The 18,383-nt window shown below is 35.6% G+C and overlaps 1 protein-coding gene and 1 pseudogene across 7 annotated transcripts in view; one reads left to right on the forward strand and one right to left on the reverse strand.

The window, feature by feature from the left end:
* Positions 1–18,383, reverse strand: part of ROBO2 (roundabout guidance receptor 2) — a 1,305,913-nt gene that overhangs the window by 211,141 nt on the left and 1,076,389 nt on the right. The window lies entirely within an intron of this gene.
* LOC132012686 (U6 spliceosomal RNA) lies at positions 3,630–3,728 on the forward strand (annotated as a pseudogene).

The following is an 18,383-nucleotide window of genomic DNA, read 5'->3' on the forward strand; positions in this document are numbered from 1 at the left end:
TCATGACCTGAGCCGAAGGCTCAGGTCATGATCTCAGGGTCCTGGGATCGAGTCCCGCATCGGGCTCTCTGCTCAGCAGGGAGCCTGCTTCCTCCTCTCTCTGCCTGCCTCTCTGCTTACTTGTAATTTCTCTCTGTCAAATAAATAAATAAAATCTTTAAAAAAAATAAAAAAAAAAAAAAATAAAAAAAAAATAAAATAAAATGGGATATGAAAGTAACTACAGGGACAAAGTTCTGGATTTAATAAGTATATTATAGCCACCTATATAAAAAATTTAGGCCTTTTTTATTGACCGACTGATGTAAAAATGTATCATGTATGAAAAGTAAGTATAGTGCATCACAAGAAAGGAAATGGTATGAGCGATGGTTATTTTATTAAACTATCTTTCTTTCATTTTTATAGCAAACATATAGTAGGTTAACATAAATGGAAACAACTTGTGCATTTCAGCTCATGTATGTTCTTTGCCTCTCAAATGGAACCCCTATATAATAAATATCTTACGATTTTAAACCTATAGATTAAGTAAAAATTTAATTGCCTATGTATATTTTTCTGTTACACAATTTATTCTGCCAACACTATTCTGCTGCCTGCTGGACCAGTACCACACCAGTGCTTAACTTGGTTAAAAGCAATTTAGAGTATATTAAATTATTATATTACACTTTATGTTTTTAATTTAATTTTATTTTTTCAGTGTTCCAAGATTCATTGTTTATGCACCACACCCAGTGCTCCATGCACTACACCAGGCTCATCCATCCTCCAACCCACTCCCCTTCAGAACCCTCAGTTTGTTCCTCAGAGTCCACAGTCTCTCATGGTTCATCTCTCTCTCCAGTTTCCCCCAATTCATTTTTCCTTTCCATCTTCTAATGTTTTCCATGTTGTTCTTTATGCTCCACAAGTAAGTGAAATCATATGATAATTGACTCTCTCTGCTTGACTTACTTCACTCAGCATAATCTCTTCCAGTCCCGTCCATGTTGCTACAAAATTTGGGTATTAATCCTTTCTGATGGAGGCATAATACTCCATTGTATATATGGGCCATATTGTCTTTATCCACTCATCTGTTGAAGGGCATCTTGGCTCTTTCCACAGTTTGGCAATTGTCGACATTGGTGCTATGAACATTGGGGTACATATGACCCTTCTTTTCACTACATCTGTATCTTTGGGGTAAATACCCAGTAGTGCAATTGCAGGGTCATAGGGCAGCTCTATTTTTAATTTTTTGAGAAATCTCCACACTGTTTTCCAATGTGGCAGCACCAACTTACGTTCCCACCAACCGTGTAAGAGGGTTCCCCTTTCTCCACATTCTCTCCAATACTTGTTGTTTCCTGTCTTGTTAATTTTGGCCATTCTAAATGGTGTAAGGTGGTATCTCAATGTGATACACTTTGAATATCTTACAGTTTTATTTGCTGATATTTCAATGAAGCTGAAGAAAAAAGCCATTCAGAGAACAAAGTATTATATATATAAGAGTGTCTATCTAGAACAGACCTACTACATGTTGGAATGTAAAATGGTCTGTTCAAAATGCATTTCTAGGAAAGAGGAGAAGGAGGAGAGGGAAAAAATGAGAGAAAAGTAGGGGAGGGAGGAAAGGAACAGACAATGCTGAAGGAAAGGAATTTGCAAAACCGACCGACATCTTTGCCTTAGAGTGTTGCTTTGTAGTCCCCACTGGGGATAATCAAGATGATGTCTTCTCTGGAATTGCATTAACACATGGCACACTCCTTCTAGCTTAAAGAAGACATTTTTCCCCACCATGGTTCTTGTTCTATTCTACCCTGAAAACCATAAGGATTTATCTCAGCATACACCAGAAGACAGAGGAAGAGAAAAATGTAGTCCCTCTTTTTCAGAGCAAATACGGATATCAAATTACTAATTCATATGATAAGAGGCCACAAAACTACAGAGTGCAATAAAATGCAGATTCGATTCAATGGAAAAATCACTAGGTTATTCCTTTTTATAAATTACATATTCCTCATATTTTAACATACGTCGTTGATCATCATGTTCAAATCCTGAACAAAGCAGATAAAGCAGAGTGCTATTTCAATAAAGCTATGAGTGCAGAGTCTGGAAATTTTAAGATATTAATTGCTTCTTAATGACTTACAAGATACCATTCCTTTTTGGCTATTAGTTTAACGGCTAATTGATAATGGTAAATATTCTATTTGATTAACACTGAGAAAATTAACTGCCAAAGTTGACGGTAATTACAAAACTTAATATATATATATTATAAAATATACATTAATAATGTCCTCCCCAATTACAATGCTTATAATTTTAGCCTTTCCCAGAACTACTAAGTATGTCTTTAATTAATTAATTAATTAATTAATTATGTATTCTATTTATGTGTTTGACAATGAGAGACAGCGAGAGAGAGAACACAAGCAGGGGGAGTGGGAAAGGGAGAAGCAGGCTTCCTGCCAAGCCTAGAGCCCGATGTGGGGCTCTATCTCAGGACCCTGGGATCTTGAACTGAGCTAAAGGCAGAGGATTAACAACTGAGCCACCCAGGTGCCCCTGTTTTAAATAATGTTAATAATATGGAATACTACCTATTTAATATCTCCATATGTAATACCTCTTTGAGAAATTATTTCAATTCTTATAAAGTCAATATGAGTTGTTCAGTTTCCTAGGATAGTTATTTAGTAACTCAACTTCCACATACACACAAAGAACTTATCTCTTATTTTGTACATACTTAAAGTATAGTTTAGCAGAGGGGTCTGCAAATAACAGCCTGTGGGTCAAATTGGTCTGTTGTCCCATTTTCTTATGGCTAGTGAGAGAAGAGTGTTATTCACATTTTCAAGTGGTAACAATTTATATAGTTAGGCACATACATAATATCCTTTATTTATAATACTTTATAATATAATAGACATATCTATTAACACTAATGTAATATTATATTATATGTGTGTGTGTATGTGTACACACACACACACACACACACAAACACACAGTAGACCCTTGAAGAACATGGAGGCTGGTGGCACTGACTCCCAAGGCAGATGAAAATCCACCTGTAATTTTTAACTTCTCAGAAACTTAAATACTAATAGCCTACTGTTGACTGGAAACCTTACCAATAACATAAATAGTCAATACACATTTTATAAATGTACTACTACTATACACTGTATTCTTACACAAGAGTAAGATGGAGAATGGAAAATGTTATTGAGAAAATCATAAGGAAGAGAAAATACTTTTACAGTACTGCATTGTATTTATGAAAAAAAAAATCTGTCTATGAGTAGACCCACACAGTTCAAACCCATGTTGTTCAAGGGTCAAGTGTAATATACATAATATCAAATAATGTGTGTGTGTGTGTGTGTATCCCTTTCCTCTGGTATATATATGCATTATCAGGTACACACTTTTCATCCTACATAGCCTTAAATGTTCTAGCAAAGTAAGGGTGCTCTTTCACACATCATATAGTGTACCCTCACCCTACATACATTTTATACCGATTTAATATCTGAGAAAACTCAGTGTCAGGTCTCAAATGCTAAGAAACCAGTCTAGGTGGGGAGTGATTTGGACAACTGATAATCTTGCTTGCTGTGCTCGCTTCGGCAGCACACATACTAAAATTGGAACGATACAGAGACGATTAGCATGGCCCCAGCGCAAGGATGATTATCTTTCTTGCCCATCTTGTTGTCACTATTGTCTTTTGCTCAGCTGACTCAGAGGTCAGCACTGATACATACAGAAAGAGAAGGAGAAAGAAAAAGTTTGAGTAAGGGCAAGCTTGCATTTTCCAGACCAATCAAGGTTGTAGAGGCTGAAAAGTTTGTATATGAAGCTGAGCACATACCAAAGAAAAGTGGGTACGCTATGATAGTACCAATCTCCCAGACATCATGTAGAAGATAACCTAAGTCTTTTTTTTAAAGACTTTATTTATCTATATGTAAAGAGAGAGAGAGAGAGAGAGAGAGAGAGCACACAAACAAGGGGAGCAGTGAGCAGAGGGAGAGGGAGAAGCAAGCTCCCCACTGAGCAAGAAGCCCAATGTGGGATTTGATCCCGGGACTCTGGGATCATGACCTGAGCCGAGGGCAGACACTTAACTGACTGAGCCACTCAGGCATCACAAGATAACCTAAGTCTTAAGAATGATTTAAGTCACTACAGGGCATAGATTTCCATTACCGTATTGGTACACTTTATTTACCATCCTAGTTTTCACACCATACTCTCTTGGCTTCCAACTGATAGGATTTCTGATATCTAAATACTAAGAGCAAGAATAGATTGGTCAGAGAACACAGTGAGTTTACAGAAGTCTGCTATATTTCACTTTGGACATTTTCAAAAGAGACTTCCTATGATTTTCCAGGAGGAATTTTCAGGGAGTAGGTAATTACCAAATAAAAAAATCAGCCATTTTCTATGCTAGATTGTGAAAACAATGTCAAATTCCCTCACTTACCTACAAGGTTGTGATGAACGATATAATTAATAAAGGAATTTTCTAGTTCTATTTCATGTAGAAAGCTTAGACATTCTTCAATTCCAGGCAAATATGTTTTTAATGTGAGTATAAGAACCAAAGAAATAAACTAAAATTAGGTGCTTTCTTCAAAGGTACTGAAAACTATGTGTTTCTTTGCTAACTTATGAAAACTAAACTGTTAACCAATATGATGTATTTTTTTTACAAGGTAATAATAATCAGTACTTCTACTTCTATTTATAGAAGTATATTCTACAAATATAAACCGTATTCACATTATAATTTCAGTTCTTGAGCACAAGTTTTATAAGATGAAAGGAATCAGAGTGCAGTAGCATTTTGAGCTTATCTGAAATGGCATCAAATATAAAAGAATCTTCATATTATAAACAAAATTTCAGAAGTCAAATTAAAAGAAAACAATAATTTTTCTATTATTCAAAGAATTTCAATGCTGACAGGCCAACTTATTGGTAAGCTGGATTTACACTGTCACCACAGGATGGGACCACTTGAGCAGTTAAAAGCAAAAAATCTGTCATCCTTGGTGAATTGTGAAGCACAGAACATTTGGGTTATGCAAGGTATTATGGAACACATTTTCTTGCATAGACTGCAACTGCTATGCTCCTGTATGTATTCCTTTAGACCCGAGCTAGAAGGAATGTAAATGTAGAAAATTACATATATGATTGTCCAAGTTTTGCTAGTATAGAAGATTCACACTTCTTAATTCTAATACAAACAATGGGACTGAACATGCATTCTTCATTATTGCACAGCTACTGCTTCCTAGAGCTGACTGACATTTCCTTTGGACATACTTATCACCGTTGTTTGTTGATGTTACTGTTCAATTTTGGGGAGTACTTTTGTCCTTATTCCTTGGGTTTCAAATCAAAATATCCATTAAAATTGGCTTTAAAAGCAAAGATAAATTAGAAATTAAAAAATGCATATATTTTTTGGAAGATAACATTCCGATTATTTTTATATTACTTTATTCTCAAATCCAGTATTGCTACACATAAATTACATACTATTTTTTTGTATCATCTCATAAATTCACATCTGACCCTATTAGAATCCTCAAAAATCCCCAAAGACATGCTAACTTGAATACTTGATAAAATAGAATATCTTTATTCTTAAAGTACAATATTGATACAGAATGACACTTAGTTTTTCCCTCAAAATATTAAGTCCTAGAAAATAAAAACTGTAGGTGGGGTGAGGAAAAAGAAATGTTGTGGTAGGCTATTTTTCCCCCCATAGATATAATGTTGAAATTAGCCTTCTCTGGTTCTATAATAGAGTGGTAAAAACTACGCAAAGAAAAATTTTTGCATATGCATATATTTTAGTATAGCATATTAAATTTTATTCTACAGGGGAGAAAGCTGGCATCTGATGAAATAGTACTTTATTATTATGCTAGAAAATATCTCTTCCATCGTTCAACCTTTTATCAATCCAGCTTGATATATTGGATTTTTAAAAATCTGTAACTTAAGAAAATCTTAAGGTAATATAAAAAATGGTTTGATGAACCTAAGAAGCACCTACATAACAAATCACACACATTCAGCTCTCTATGAACAAGTATAGCTGTAAGATAAACATTAATTAGAGAATTAAATCCAAAGTCATAATATGTGCTTCCTACCTATATTTAAAATAAGAAAGATATTTCAAGGAAATGAATCAAGATTCAAAAGAGGAAAGTCTATAAAGAGCTAATCAGATTATAAACTAAATAAATGGTTCTGCTTGGGAAGGGGTCAACTTGATGGTACCAAAATATGAAAGACACATGAGATGTATTGAATAACATGGCATTTTATGTTTGAGATTAAATTCTGCTGTCAGGTTGAAAGAATGTATGCCTATTCAAATAAGAACCTGGAGAGGACTGAAAGGTAAACACAACCTTTGGATCCCAGAGGATTACACAGGTCAACATTAGAATCTGAAATAAGGCCTAGAGGAAAGTGTCAGAGAATTCTAGACTTGAGGACATTTGAATACAAGTGTTTGATAAAGGCAGTTGGGAACAGGTTTTGAACAGCCAAGATTCCCCATACGGTAAAAAGAGAGGAAGACTAGTTCACATCATGACTTCTTCTCATAAATACACTACAAACTCATTCTTAATTAAGAAGTCTCAATTTCCTCAAAGTAGATGGTGGTATAGTATTGTAGTCATTAGATATTTATAAATTGTGAAGTTTTGCACAGTAAGTCTACTGAATTCCTTTATTAACACCTATCAGATTAGCTTTTTTTTTTTTTAAGATTTTTTATTTATTTATTTGACAGACAGAGATCACAAGTAGGCAGAGAGACAGGAAGAGAGGAGAGAGGAGGAAGGAGGCCCCCCGTGGAGCAGAGAGCCCCATGTGGGGCTCGATCCCAGGACCCTGAGATCATGACCTGAGCTGAAGGCAGAGGCTTCAACCCACTCAGCCACCCAGGTGCCCCCAGATAAACTTTTAAGATGTGTTCATTTCATGGTCTCCAGTAATCTTGGATACTGTTTCTTTCATGACCTTTTCCCACCCTGTTTCATTCTTAACTGGTCTATGCTGCATATACACATTGATCTGTAGACAAAGCATTGTCAGATGAAATCAATATATCATTCCTTTAGTATTGAGACCGCCTCTTGCTTAGTTTACTTTCATTTTTTTAAGTAGATCAATAGTGCTAAACTGATGCATTACAAACTGGGGCTACAATTAGTATCTGTCCTCAACCTCATTAACATGGGAATATGGCTTGATGGGTAGACTTTACATGGAAAAAAATCTTCTGAAACTCTTAAATCTGTATTCAAAATTACCTCTTAAATATCAATGTTTTAAAAAGAAAATTATAATGGAAACAACAGCTACTTTTCACATTGCTTAATATTTACTTGGTTTGAAAAGACATTTTCTTATTAGATTAGTTTTTTAATAAACTATGATTTTAAATAAAATACTTTCCATCGATGTGTCAGGAAAAGGAGTTCTTTTTGAGTGTATACTCCCTGGTCTAGAAAGAAAATAAACAGATTCATAGAGTATTTATGTAAGATACTTAGAAATAAATGTATCAATTTCAAATAAATTTTCTGACAAAATTAGCTATATTTGTTATCTATATAAAAATGCACAGTTATCATTGTAAAGAAGCACAGAAAGTTAAGAATTAACTTTTTTACACTTAACATGATTGCTTTAAAACCTTCTTTACCTACTTTTTAGTTTGTATCACAGGTTCATCTCACTGGTGACAAAAGACCAAAAGACCATAGAGCCCATTTTCCTTCAATCTCATCAATATAGTCATTAACAGGACTTCATCAATCTCACTGCACTAAGAAAATATTAAATCTTCCAAGCATATTAAAATTGATTTCATGATTTCTGGATCAAGTATTCATTATTAGGCCATTTCTCCATTTTATATGTGAAGGCATTAAAAATAATAATACTCAGACTAAGTGGCTTTAAAATAAAAGAGTGATATCCAGTGCAGCCATTATCTACGTAACAGTAATAAGGTACACAATTTATTTAGTTTGACCCTAAACACCAAAAACACTGTTACATATTGATTTGTTCTTCCTTTACCTAGGATCCAGTTGCTGGACCTCATCAACATTTCATTATACATGCCAATGGGGAACAAGAAGGAGAGTAAACAACCCTAAGCCGTCTTTGCAGTATATTGCAGTGCATGGTTTGAGGGTCCCATAGCTTAGATATGAAATAGTTTTACTTAGTTACCATGAATGGTGTTAACATTAGGTATCTTTTAAGATTGTACCTGTTAAATGAGCTATTCGTTCAGTCAGCCAGCCAGTAAACTGGTTGATTTCAACATCTATAGAGTTGTTGTGTTACAGGACGGAAGCACGGCCTTAACTAGGAAAACATAGCCCTTGCCTTCCTGGAGATTACATTTTAGTGAGGCTGACAGATTTTACATAATTATGCACTAATTTAATTCATCATGATTGTGATTACAGCTACACATGGAAAATTTAGAGCAACTTACCTAGTCTGATCATTCTTGAAAAAAATCACATTAAGACACGACTTAAGTCCTGCTGAGAAAGAGGTCAAGATATTGTCTAATACAGGGAAGTGGTGGCCTTCTTAGCAGAGGGAAGCACATAATCAAAGAGAGGAAGAAGAATGGCATTTGGGAGGAAGTGAAAGAGACTACATAAGGCCCATGCAAGGACTGGCAGGTAACATTCACAATATTGGACTTTTTTTTGAAAAGCAAAAGGAGGTCATTACAAAGTTTCAAGGAGAAGAACGACATGAATCGGACTGAGACTGGCTTCAGGTGGACCAGATAACAAGCTGTTTCTTATTCCTGTGGAGAAATGCTGCTGCTTTGACCAGGATGGTGGCAGCATGAACAGAAAGAAGCAGATGGATTTGCAATGATATTGAGGAGAGAAAATCCACTGAATCTGTTGATGAGATCTAGAAAATAAGGGAAAAGGATGGGACAAGATTGACATTGCAATTCCCAGACTGAGGAATTTCATAACGGTGGAGACATTCACGATTATAGGAAATTAAGGAAAGTAGAATAAAACAAAACAAAACAAAACAAAAAAAAACAACCAAAATCAAGAGCAAGCCAAATAGAAGTGTTTCCAAGAAGACAGTTGGATATGTAGCGCTGAAGCTCAGAAGATAGGTTACTCATTTTTTATGCATTTGAGTTATCAGCTTATAGAAGTTTGAAGCCATAAGTAGATGTGATTGTCTAGGGAGATCATATAGATGAGAAACTTGAGAGCACACACAACTAAGTCTAGAGGAACTCAATCACTGAAAAATTAGATAATTAGGATTACACCTAAGAGGGAAGAGGAGAAGAAAAAGGAAAACCATTGGAGGGGAGTCCTGGAGAGTGCCAAGCATCCTGCCTGGTCATCACACAGTGATGCTACCAGTTTAACATAGAATAATAATGGATAATAGAGAACTATTTAGGGAAGTCTCGTATAGGTTAGGCAACACCTAGTTTATGTTCATCTCTTTTAGCTAAGAAAATGAGACACCCAAGGGGCCCTGCAACACCATTTTCCTCCTCATAGCTGCCTCAGGTTTTCCTTAACTAGGAAAACATAGCCCTTGCCTTCCTGGAGATTACATTTTAGTGAGGCTGACAGATTTTACATAATTATGCACTAATTTAATTCATCATGATTGTGATTACAACTACTACTACAAAGCACCTCTCTAAATTTAGCATAGGTCAACATCTTCTCTAGGACCAAGAATGGAAGTCAACTATCCTGCCCCCTTTCATCACTTTTATCACAGACTTTATCTTTTATGAAGCCAACTATAGATTCTTCTGTATTTGTTAACTCAGCCCATATTTATTGGTTATAAACAGTATCAGCCAAGTACTGAGCTAGATTCTGGAAACACAGGATTCAAGTAAGACAGACTCTGCTTTGGGAAGGCTCAGAGTCTAATGAGGGTGCCATTTCAGGAGGAATGTGCAAGTAAGGTCATCATTAAAAGCTGAAAAGAGAAACTTAATTTTAGAAATCAATAATTATTTACATCTATTTTTGAACTGTGGGTGACTTCTACCATTTATTAGAAAATTATCCTGTAGAGCATGTAGAATGTTGAGTTTTTCTCATTAGTATCTCCCATAGATACTTGTTGAATGAATGGATTTTTATGTAAGTACTTCATGCTAGCCAATCACACAGCAGATCTCCATGGATGGATTTTTATATCCCTTCTCAGATATGGTATCATCAAAACCCCTTCACCCACATGTAAATTGTTGAAATCTTCTCTATCTCCATCTTGCTTCCATGTACCATCAAATCCCATCAATTATTTTGCAGATTTTCCCACATGCAACTTTCCTATCCATTGGCATTCAGATTATCGTCACCTCACATACAAAGCAATTGTTTGCTGAAGCCAGCTCATTCTGGGTCACAAGAGCCAAGTGCTAAATTTTCTGGTATTTTGTGAGTTTTTTTATAAAATATACACATTTCCCACTGGTACTAAAGCTGAAAAGTTTTCAGTTTGAAGATTGTCAGTTATATAAGAATGAGAAATAGTTTAACAGTAGATCACATATTATGGCTAATGAAAATAAGTTTAGTGGGCACAAAATTAGCAGATTAGGATGCAACTCCATTTGGCAAATTATGGTTGAACTGCAACCACAGATTGGCTATAGATATAAGAGCTAGGCAAAATCGATGAAAGCACTAGGAGATATAAGATTACAATAAAAGATATTATACCTTTTATTGTTATTTGTAAATTGTGTGTTCCATATCCTCATACCAATAAAATTTAGAATAAATATGTACAGGTGGTTCTAATCTTTAAATTTTGCTCTTACTATTCTCCCAGTTTGAACTGACCTGTCCTCTCCACCTTTCAATTTCTACTCATCCTTCAAGAATTGGTTCAAGTCCTTCCTTCCCTATAGAATTTATTCAAAACCACTAACCAAACCTGGCTTGGATTTCTACCTATCATTCAATGTCTATGCCATGTTTCCAGGCATAGGGGTAGAATTATACAAAACATGACTATCATTGCCTGTTCCACTACTACACACACTTGATCCAATCCCATGGGCAAAGCAGAGTGGGTAAGGGTAGGCTCTCAACTCATAGGATCTGCCCTGCTAATCCAGATGTGTCTGCTCTCTCTCTCAGCTGTTGGCAACCATTAGTGGGCCCTGGAGCTGAGAAGCCATGAAGTTGTAACTTGGATGGAGACATTTCACATCAGAGGTAAGAGGTTTAAAACATCAGAGGTAAGAGGTTTAAACAGAGAGAACTAAGAGAGAAACAAGGTTCAGAGAGAACACTGTGTTTCATAGAGAAGACTACAACCGAGTTTTTCAACTTTGCTACTTTCAATATTACTTTCTTTCCTTATTTCCATGAAATAATGGGGACAGCAATGCAATAAAACAGCTTTTCACATGAGCAATTTTGTATTTTTTTCATTACTTGCAACCGAAAGAGGCATGGACAGAACAAAACACTAACGTCCTTCTCTATACTAGGTTGGACTCTCTTCAGACATCAGCAGAGTAGATTTTATTGATTGTTTGATTGCATAAGGAATTTCCCATCAGGTTTGGGGGAGGGAGGAGGAAATATCATTTTGCTAGTCTTCATTTCCATTCTATGATTCCAAATGGTTGGGTACTGGTTGGGGCCATAGTGTTGGCTTAAAAATATGTGGGAAAGGCTGATAAAACAAGTCAGGTGCATTTATAGGGTAGTAATAAAATGTGGCTGCTGGACTATTCACAGAATCAGGAAATGAAGAAGTAAAACAGAGAGAGAGAGAGAGAGATTGTATTTTAAACCTGTCATTCTCTCATATTCAAGAAGAGTTGAAGATACTTTTAAATTCATATTTGGGAATTAAATGGCTGATTTATTTAATGGTAGGTGCTGCTTGTAAAATTTGCTCTGTTGTTTTGTTATACATGTTTCTAAAATGTTCAGATTAGGCAAAATGGAGATTTTTCATAGGTAAAAATTACTTAGCTGATGTAACTTTAGTATTAATTATTCACTTGGTTCTAATCTAAAAATGTCAAAATTACACAGTATGGTTTTGACTTTCCCTTCCACAGTTATGTTTTGACACAAAAGGCACTGTTTTTATTAGACTGTTAACATGCCAATGTTTAAAATTTCCTGAGTGCCTAGGTGGCTTAGTTGGTTAAGCGTCTGCCTTCAGCTCAGGTCATGATCCTGGGATCAAGCCCCACATCTGGCTCCCTGCTCTGTGGAGAACCTGCTTCTTCCTCTGCCCTCTCCCACCATGTGCATTCTCTCTCTCTCTCAAATAAGTAAGTAAAATCTTAAAACAAAAACAAAAACAAAAACTTCTTAATGCATTAATGCTTTTTGAGTTCACGCATATATGCATTATGCAATATAATCCTGGTATGCAGTGGACCAATACAAATACAGAATATTTCTTGTTATACAATTTTGTTTAGCCATAGCAAAAACAGAAAAATAAATGAAAAATGAGCACTGTTCTGAGAATGTTCAAATGGATATTAACATTAAAATATTCCCTAAACTTTGATGGGAATGCCTGAAACATAAACTATTTCCATTGTTACGTATTTTAAATCACATAACTTCGATACTGTATCCCCATTAAATTTCAGTAACAAATAAAATCACACACTAAAAGGAAGAAATCGATCTTCTAAATTAACAAGAGTAAGGACTCTGTGTTCGTAGGTAGGTTCAAAATGATGAAGATTTCGGTAATACCACTAAAACTGCATGCATTTCAAAGCTATGCCACAATGATTTTTCTTAAACAGGTAACATTTGTCTTGTTGCACTTTCTTGGTAAGTCACAATATTTTTCTGTTCCTCGAATGAGATATCACAGGAAGGATTCCATGATAAGATAAATGCCAAGTTTTTAATGAAAAACCAGCTCAGCTCAACTCTGCTGAAAGAAATGGCTAATGGTTGCCTGTAAGTTTAAAAATAGAACATAAAATTAATCTTTTTATATCAAGGATCAATGCAAGCTGAATAGTCAAAATTATTTCTCCTTATTAACCATTATCTTTAATGATTTATTGCATTCTTTATTGATAGTTTAAATTATTCCAGTGAGGTAATTAGCAGATCTTGCAAACACAATGAAGCTGACTAAAATGATTCAGGTGAGATGAGTCAGCAATGTACCAGGTGCAGAAACTGCAAGCCTTGCACTTGGGAAAATTATGGTTTATGAATGAACAACTTGCTCCTATTTCCTGCTCTTTCCCTTTTCACCAGTGGGGGCCGGCAAGCCATCCACCGTAGGCAATAACCAACCCTTCTTTCCTCTGGGATTGGAAACTTTTGCCTGGTTGCAGTCCTCCCAATCAACCAATAATATCTATTCATGTGCACGGGAGTCCGAAGTCTAGCTTTACCACTTCCCAGCTATGCAAATTTGAGATCATCTCAATTTCTTGATGTATAAAATAGACATAAAAATTGCACCCATCTCAGGAGAGGATGAGAATTCTAGGAGATGAGGTCAACGGCTTCAATGTCAACGGCTGACAACCCTGGCTGCCATATTGGCTCTTTTTGTTATTATTTTGGCCCTGTCTTTTCACTAGCCTGAGACATTCTGGATTCTGACAATATTTCTGTCAGATGCAACTTCACTAGAAGCGGCAAGGGTAGCTACTCTACCAAGTCCCAAATGCAGAGATTTTTAGGGTTAACTTAATCTGTGTTCCATTGCCTACACACATCTACAAATTGCGTCCTATGTATTTGAAATTACATATTGGAAAATTATTTGAATTTCTGAAGTTGATTTGAACACAGCTTTTCTGATACCAAACGGTATTAATTATTCTTTTCATGTCCTAAAGAGGTGAATGTGTGTGTGTGTGTTGTTTGTGCATATATGTATGCACACATATTTACATTTTATTTTTTCATTTATATTTACATTATACACCCATTCAAATGGGCTTTGAATATACTTCTTATGATTAAGAAAAAGATAAATTTTATAACCTCAATTATCTATACATTCACATTGTTCAAATCTATATTTGTCTTCTAAACCTCGCTCCTGATTTCTAAACACTACAAAGTCAAGCATCACAAAAAAAGCATAGAGGGCTCAACTCTCCTTCTTCAACTTCACCCTTGCTCACACAATGGTTACCATCTCTGTTGATGGCTCATCCATTCATTCTATTGCTAAAGTTAGAAATCTGTAAGCTCCCTTACATTGGTCCCTTTCCCTTACATCACGAAGCCCTTCATCAAGTTCTCACAGCTCTAGCATCTCCCAAGTATTTGTAGAATATGCTCACTTCAATCCACTTCCACTGTCATCCTAGTCCAATCCACCATTTTTTTTTCTTGTCTGGACAACTTACTGGCATTCCTACTGACATTCCAACTTCTCTCTTCCTCCTCTCCAATCCATCCTCGATAGGATAATTCATAATTGATAATTGATAATCTCAGAGATCTTTTCCTGTTAAAGCACTTCCCACCTTAAAACACTTGTGTACTTTCTTATCACACACAGAATAACATCTGAATCCTTACTGTGGTCTGCCTAATCCCGCCGGATCTGGCTGCTTTGGACCATCCATCTTCTTTACATGCAATCTTTCTCTGTATCCTTCAGTCATGAGTTCTCCTCACTGGTCTACCACAGGTTCCTTTAGCCTACAAAGTTCTTGCCACAGGACCTCCTGCCTAGCACTTTCTCCCTGTCATTTGTATGGCTGGCTCCATCTTTTACCTCAGATCTCAGTTTCTTGGTCACTCCCTCAGAGAGAACATCTTAGGTGACCTTCTCCAAAATAGAGTACTCTCTGAAGGGTTGACTACAACTTCTCTAAAAATACTTTCAATAATTTGTATTCATTTGTTATTTTGTATTCATTTATATTTTGTTGTTATGTATCTCCCACTAATTCAAAACTCCATATGGGGAAAGTTCAAAGTCCATGCCCTTCTCTCTCTCTCTCTCTCTCTCTCTTTTTTTTTTTTGTTGCCATTGCATCTCTGAGAGCTAAAATGCTGCCAAACACATAGTGAGCACTCAGTAAATGGTTAAGTAAATTGAAAATGACTCAGTAGAGGAAAAATTTAGATATTAGCCATGAGTATGAGTTTAGTAGACACATATATAATTTTAAAAAGTAATACTATTAAACCAGTTGATAAATCTATCTTTTGTTCCAATTTACAATAATTGAGAGAAGCTACCTATGGTGAATTTTTTTTTTTTTTTTAAGGAGACTGTTATAACCCAGGCTAAACACAGGAAGAAAATCTATTGGCTGTCGATGTCATGCTGTGGAAGGGTAGTTACATGAAAGCCTCAGGTACCAACCCTAAAACTAAACTAGATTTTCAAGGCGTATTTCTTTCCATAAATTCCCTCCACGGCCCCTCCTTATGACTTCACACACCCAAACACACACACACACACACACACACACACAGCGTTCACATTTATCTCTAAGAGACATATAAAAGAGAATGAAATTGTGTAAAAATCTCCTTAGTATTTTCTGAAGTTAACAGAAATAATTTGATGGGGATTTAAAAAAAAAAAAAAAAGACAAAGACAAAAAAAAAAAAAACACTTTATATTACCCAGTACAGAAGGCCAGTTGTTTTAGTAAAGTAGGAATATATTTATGTATAAATCAAGTTTTAAAGTCTGAGATTACAATTAATTTACAACTCTACTCTAACTTTTAATGGAGGATGCTTTTATAAATTGATATTTATTTTTCAACGAAGATAGGACAGTCTCTAGAATTACACACACACATATATGTGTGCACATCATATATATATGTACTATATATATATATATATACACACACATATATATAACACATATATAAAACACATATATATGTAAAACCAAAACCACACACTTTCTTCAGAAATGAGGACAACCTTGACTAGTTTAATATTCTCTTTGCTCACTTTCCTCTGCACATTTTAGGATTTCCTGCCCCAATGATTTGCCCATACCACTCCATTCACATTCTCCCCTTTCCTTCATCTGTATTAATGTGACCCGTACTTTAGGATTCATTTTAAATCCCAGTTCTTCTACAAAATCTTCACTGGCTGTCACTGCCAAGACTTATTCCAGACTTACTAATTCTTTGGGTAAATAATTGTGCTAATTATCTCCCAAGTATTGGAGATATGGGCTCCCGAAGGCAAAGTTAAGTTGGTGTAGAATGAGCTACAAGATTAGTGAGCACAGAAATACCAGCAAAGAAATATAATATACCAATATAAGTTTAGATGATTTTTAACATTTTTAAATGACTTTTAACACTTTGAGTGTACTATTCGCCCTCTAATTCAACTCTTAAGGAGTAATGGCAAGCTATTTTTCTAAGCCTCAATTTTCTCATGTGTAAAATGAGGAGCAGAAGTAGAAAATTGGCAAGGTCTCACCGAGTTCAAAATATGTTGTTACTGAATTATTAACATATTCACATATTCATTCATTCAGCACTTACTTAGCCCTGGCCAGATGCCAATCATGGTAATAAGCTCTATAGATACAAATATGTTGTGACATCTACCCTCAAGGACACAAATATGTTATGACACTACCCTGGAGGAATTACTTTTGAGGAAGGGCCAGGGTGGGCTAGGGGTATATGAAATCACATACTCTAGGATATTGCCACACATTCAAATATTTTAAATGTAAAAGGCATGCAATCAGTAATGCGGTATCTCACCCATGCTCTGAATTTCAGTCAAGATACTTTGAGCATGCTGTGCTCTAGCTGAAACTGTACCGTGGGGAGAGACCTTCCAGGCAGAGGGACCCACAAGGACTGTGACATCAAACTGAGGGACAGTGGGATATTAGGCAAAATTGGAAGTTTGCAGTTACACCAGGTTGACAACAGTTTAAATGGGCAATTTTATGTATTTCAATCAAGTGTAACCTTAACAACTGCTTTCATTTTTTTACTTACAATATTTGTTGTTCTACATTTTGTATTTGTGTCTTTTTTTTTTTTTTTAAGATTTTTATTTATTTGACAAACAGATCAGAAGTAGGCAGAGAGGCAGGCAGAGAGAGAGAGGAGGAGGAGGCAGGCTCCCTGCTGAGCAGAGAGCCTGATGTGAGGCTTGATCCCAGTACCCTGGGATCATGACCTGAGCCGAAAGCAGAGGCTTTAACCACTGAACCACCCAGATGCCCCTTGTATTTGTGTCTTGACTCTGCAATTACTTTGAAAACCTGTGGCACAAAAGGTCCATTTCTTATAGAAGAATATCACTGAATTGAAATAGTAGTTACTCACTAAATATATAATTAATGTGACATGATAATTCATTTAAAAGTGATTTGTTTGTTGAATAGCATTACAGAGACTAAATAGTAATAATAGAAATCTTGCTTCATAAACTGGTTAAAAGTATAGACCATCCTTTAGTTAACTACTGAATATTGTGATGATTTTCTTTTTGCCTAATAAGTAATAGAAAAAAAAAAAAGAAGCCAGTCATTTATGTCAACATAGTATTATATTGCATCTAATCCCAGGAAATCTGCTTTTTTAATCATTTAACTCCCAGATTGTACTATTCTGACTGCCACAGAGAATATACTTAGACTGTATATGGGGCAACTGGGAATCGGTAAATAATGAAAAATAGTAATTTACATAAAAGACTCAATGATTGCCTTCCAGTGGCATAGCTCTAAAAGTGAGTAAAGTGTTTTATTCAAAGAGTACTTGAGCATTCATAAAATGAGGGCACATCATTTTCTAAGCCTTCTATGCTTTTAGAAAAAGTCATATAATTATATAATCATAGGCTGACACATCCATGAAAAATAGGTGCAAATCACTGTGAGTGTCCAAGCAGAGCTTGCCGGCTTCCGCAATAAAGATGGAGTAATTCAATGAGGGGAGGTCAGATAAATGTAAAGAAACACATTAGCTGTGTTTTGCAGAAAAAATACTAAGATGATCATTTTAAAATCCGTGCCTGAAACATAGTTCTATTTAAATAATTCCAAGGTTCAATATCATTGAGCTGACTGTCATTGTTGACACAGCAGTTAGGGAGTAGACTGATTCCAGAGTCATACTCCTATCTTAGAAGGACATGGCAAATGCATAAATTAAAAATGTGTGTGTTAAATTCCCACTCTATGCCCAGTTTGTGCCAGGAACAGTCTGAGATACAAAGATAACCACGACATTGGGCAGAAAGGTATGTTTTAGTGATAAACACCTTCTTAGTCTTCCTGTCTCTTTCTGGGAAAGA

This window comes from Mustela nigripes, chromosome 2 (genome assembly GCF_022355385.1).
Source record: "Mustela nigripes isolate SB6536 chromosome 2, MUSNIG.SB6536, whole genome shotgun sequence".
NCBI lineage: Eukaryota > Metazoa > Chordata > Mammalia > Carnivora > Mustelidae > Mustela > Mustela nigripes.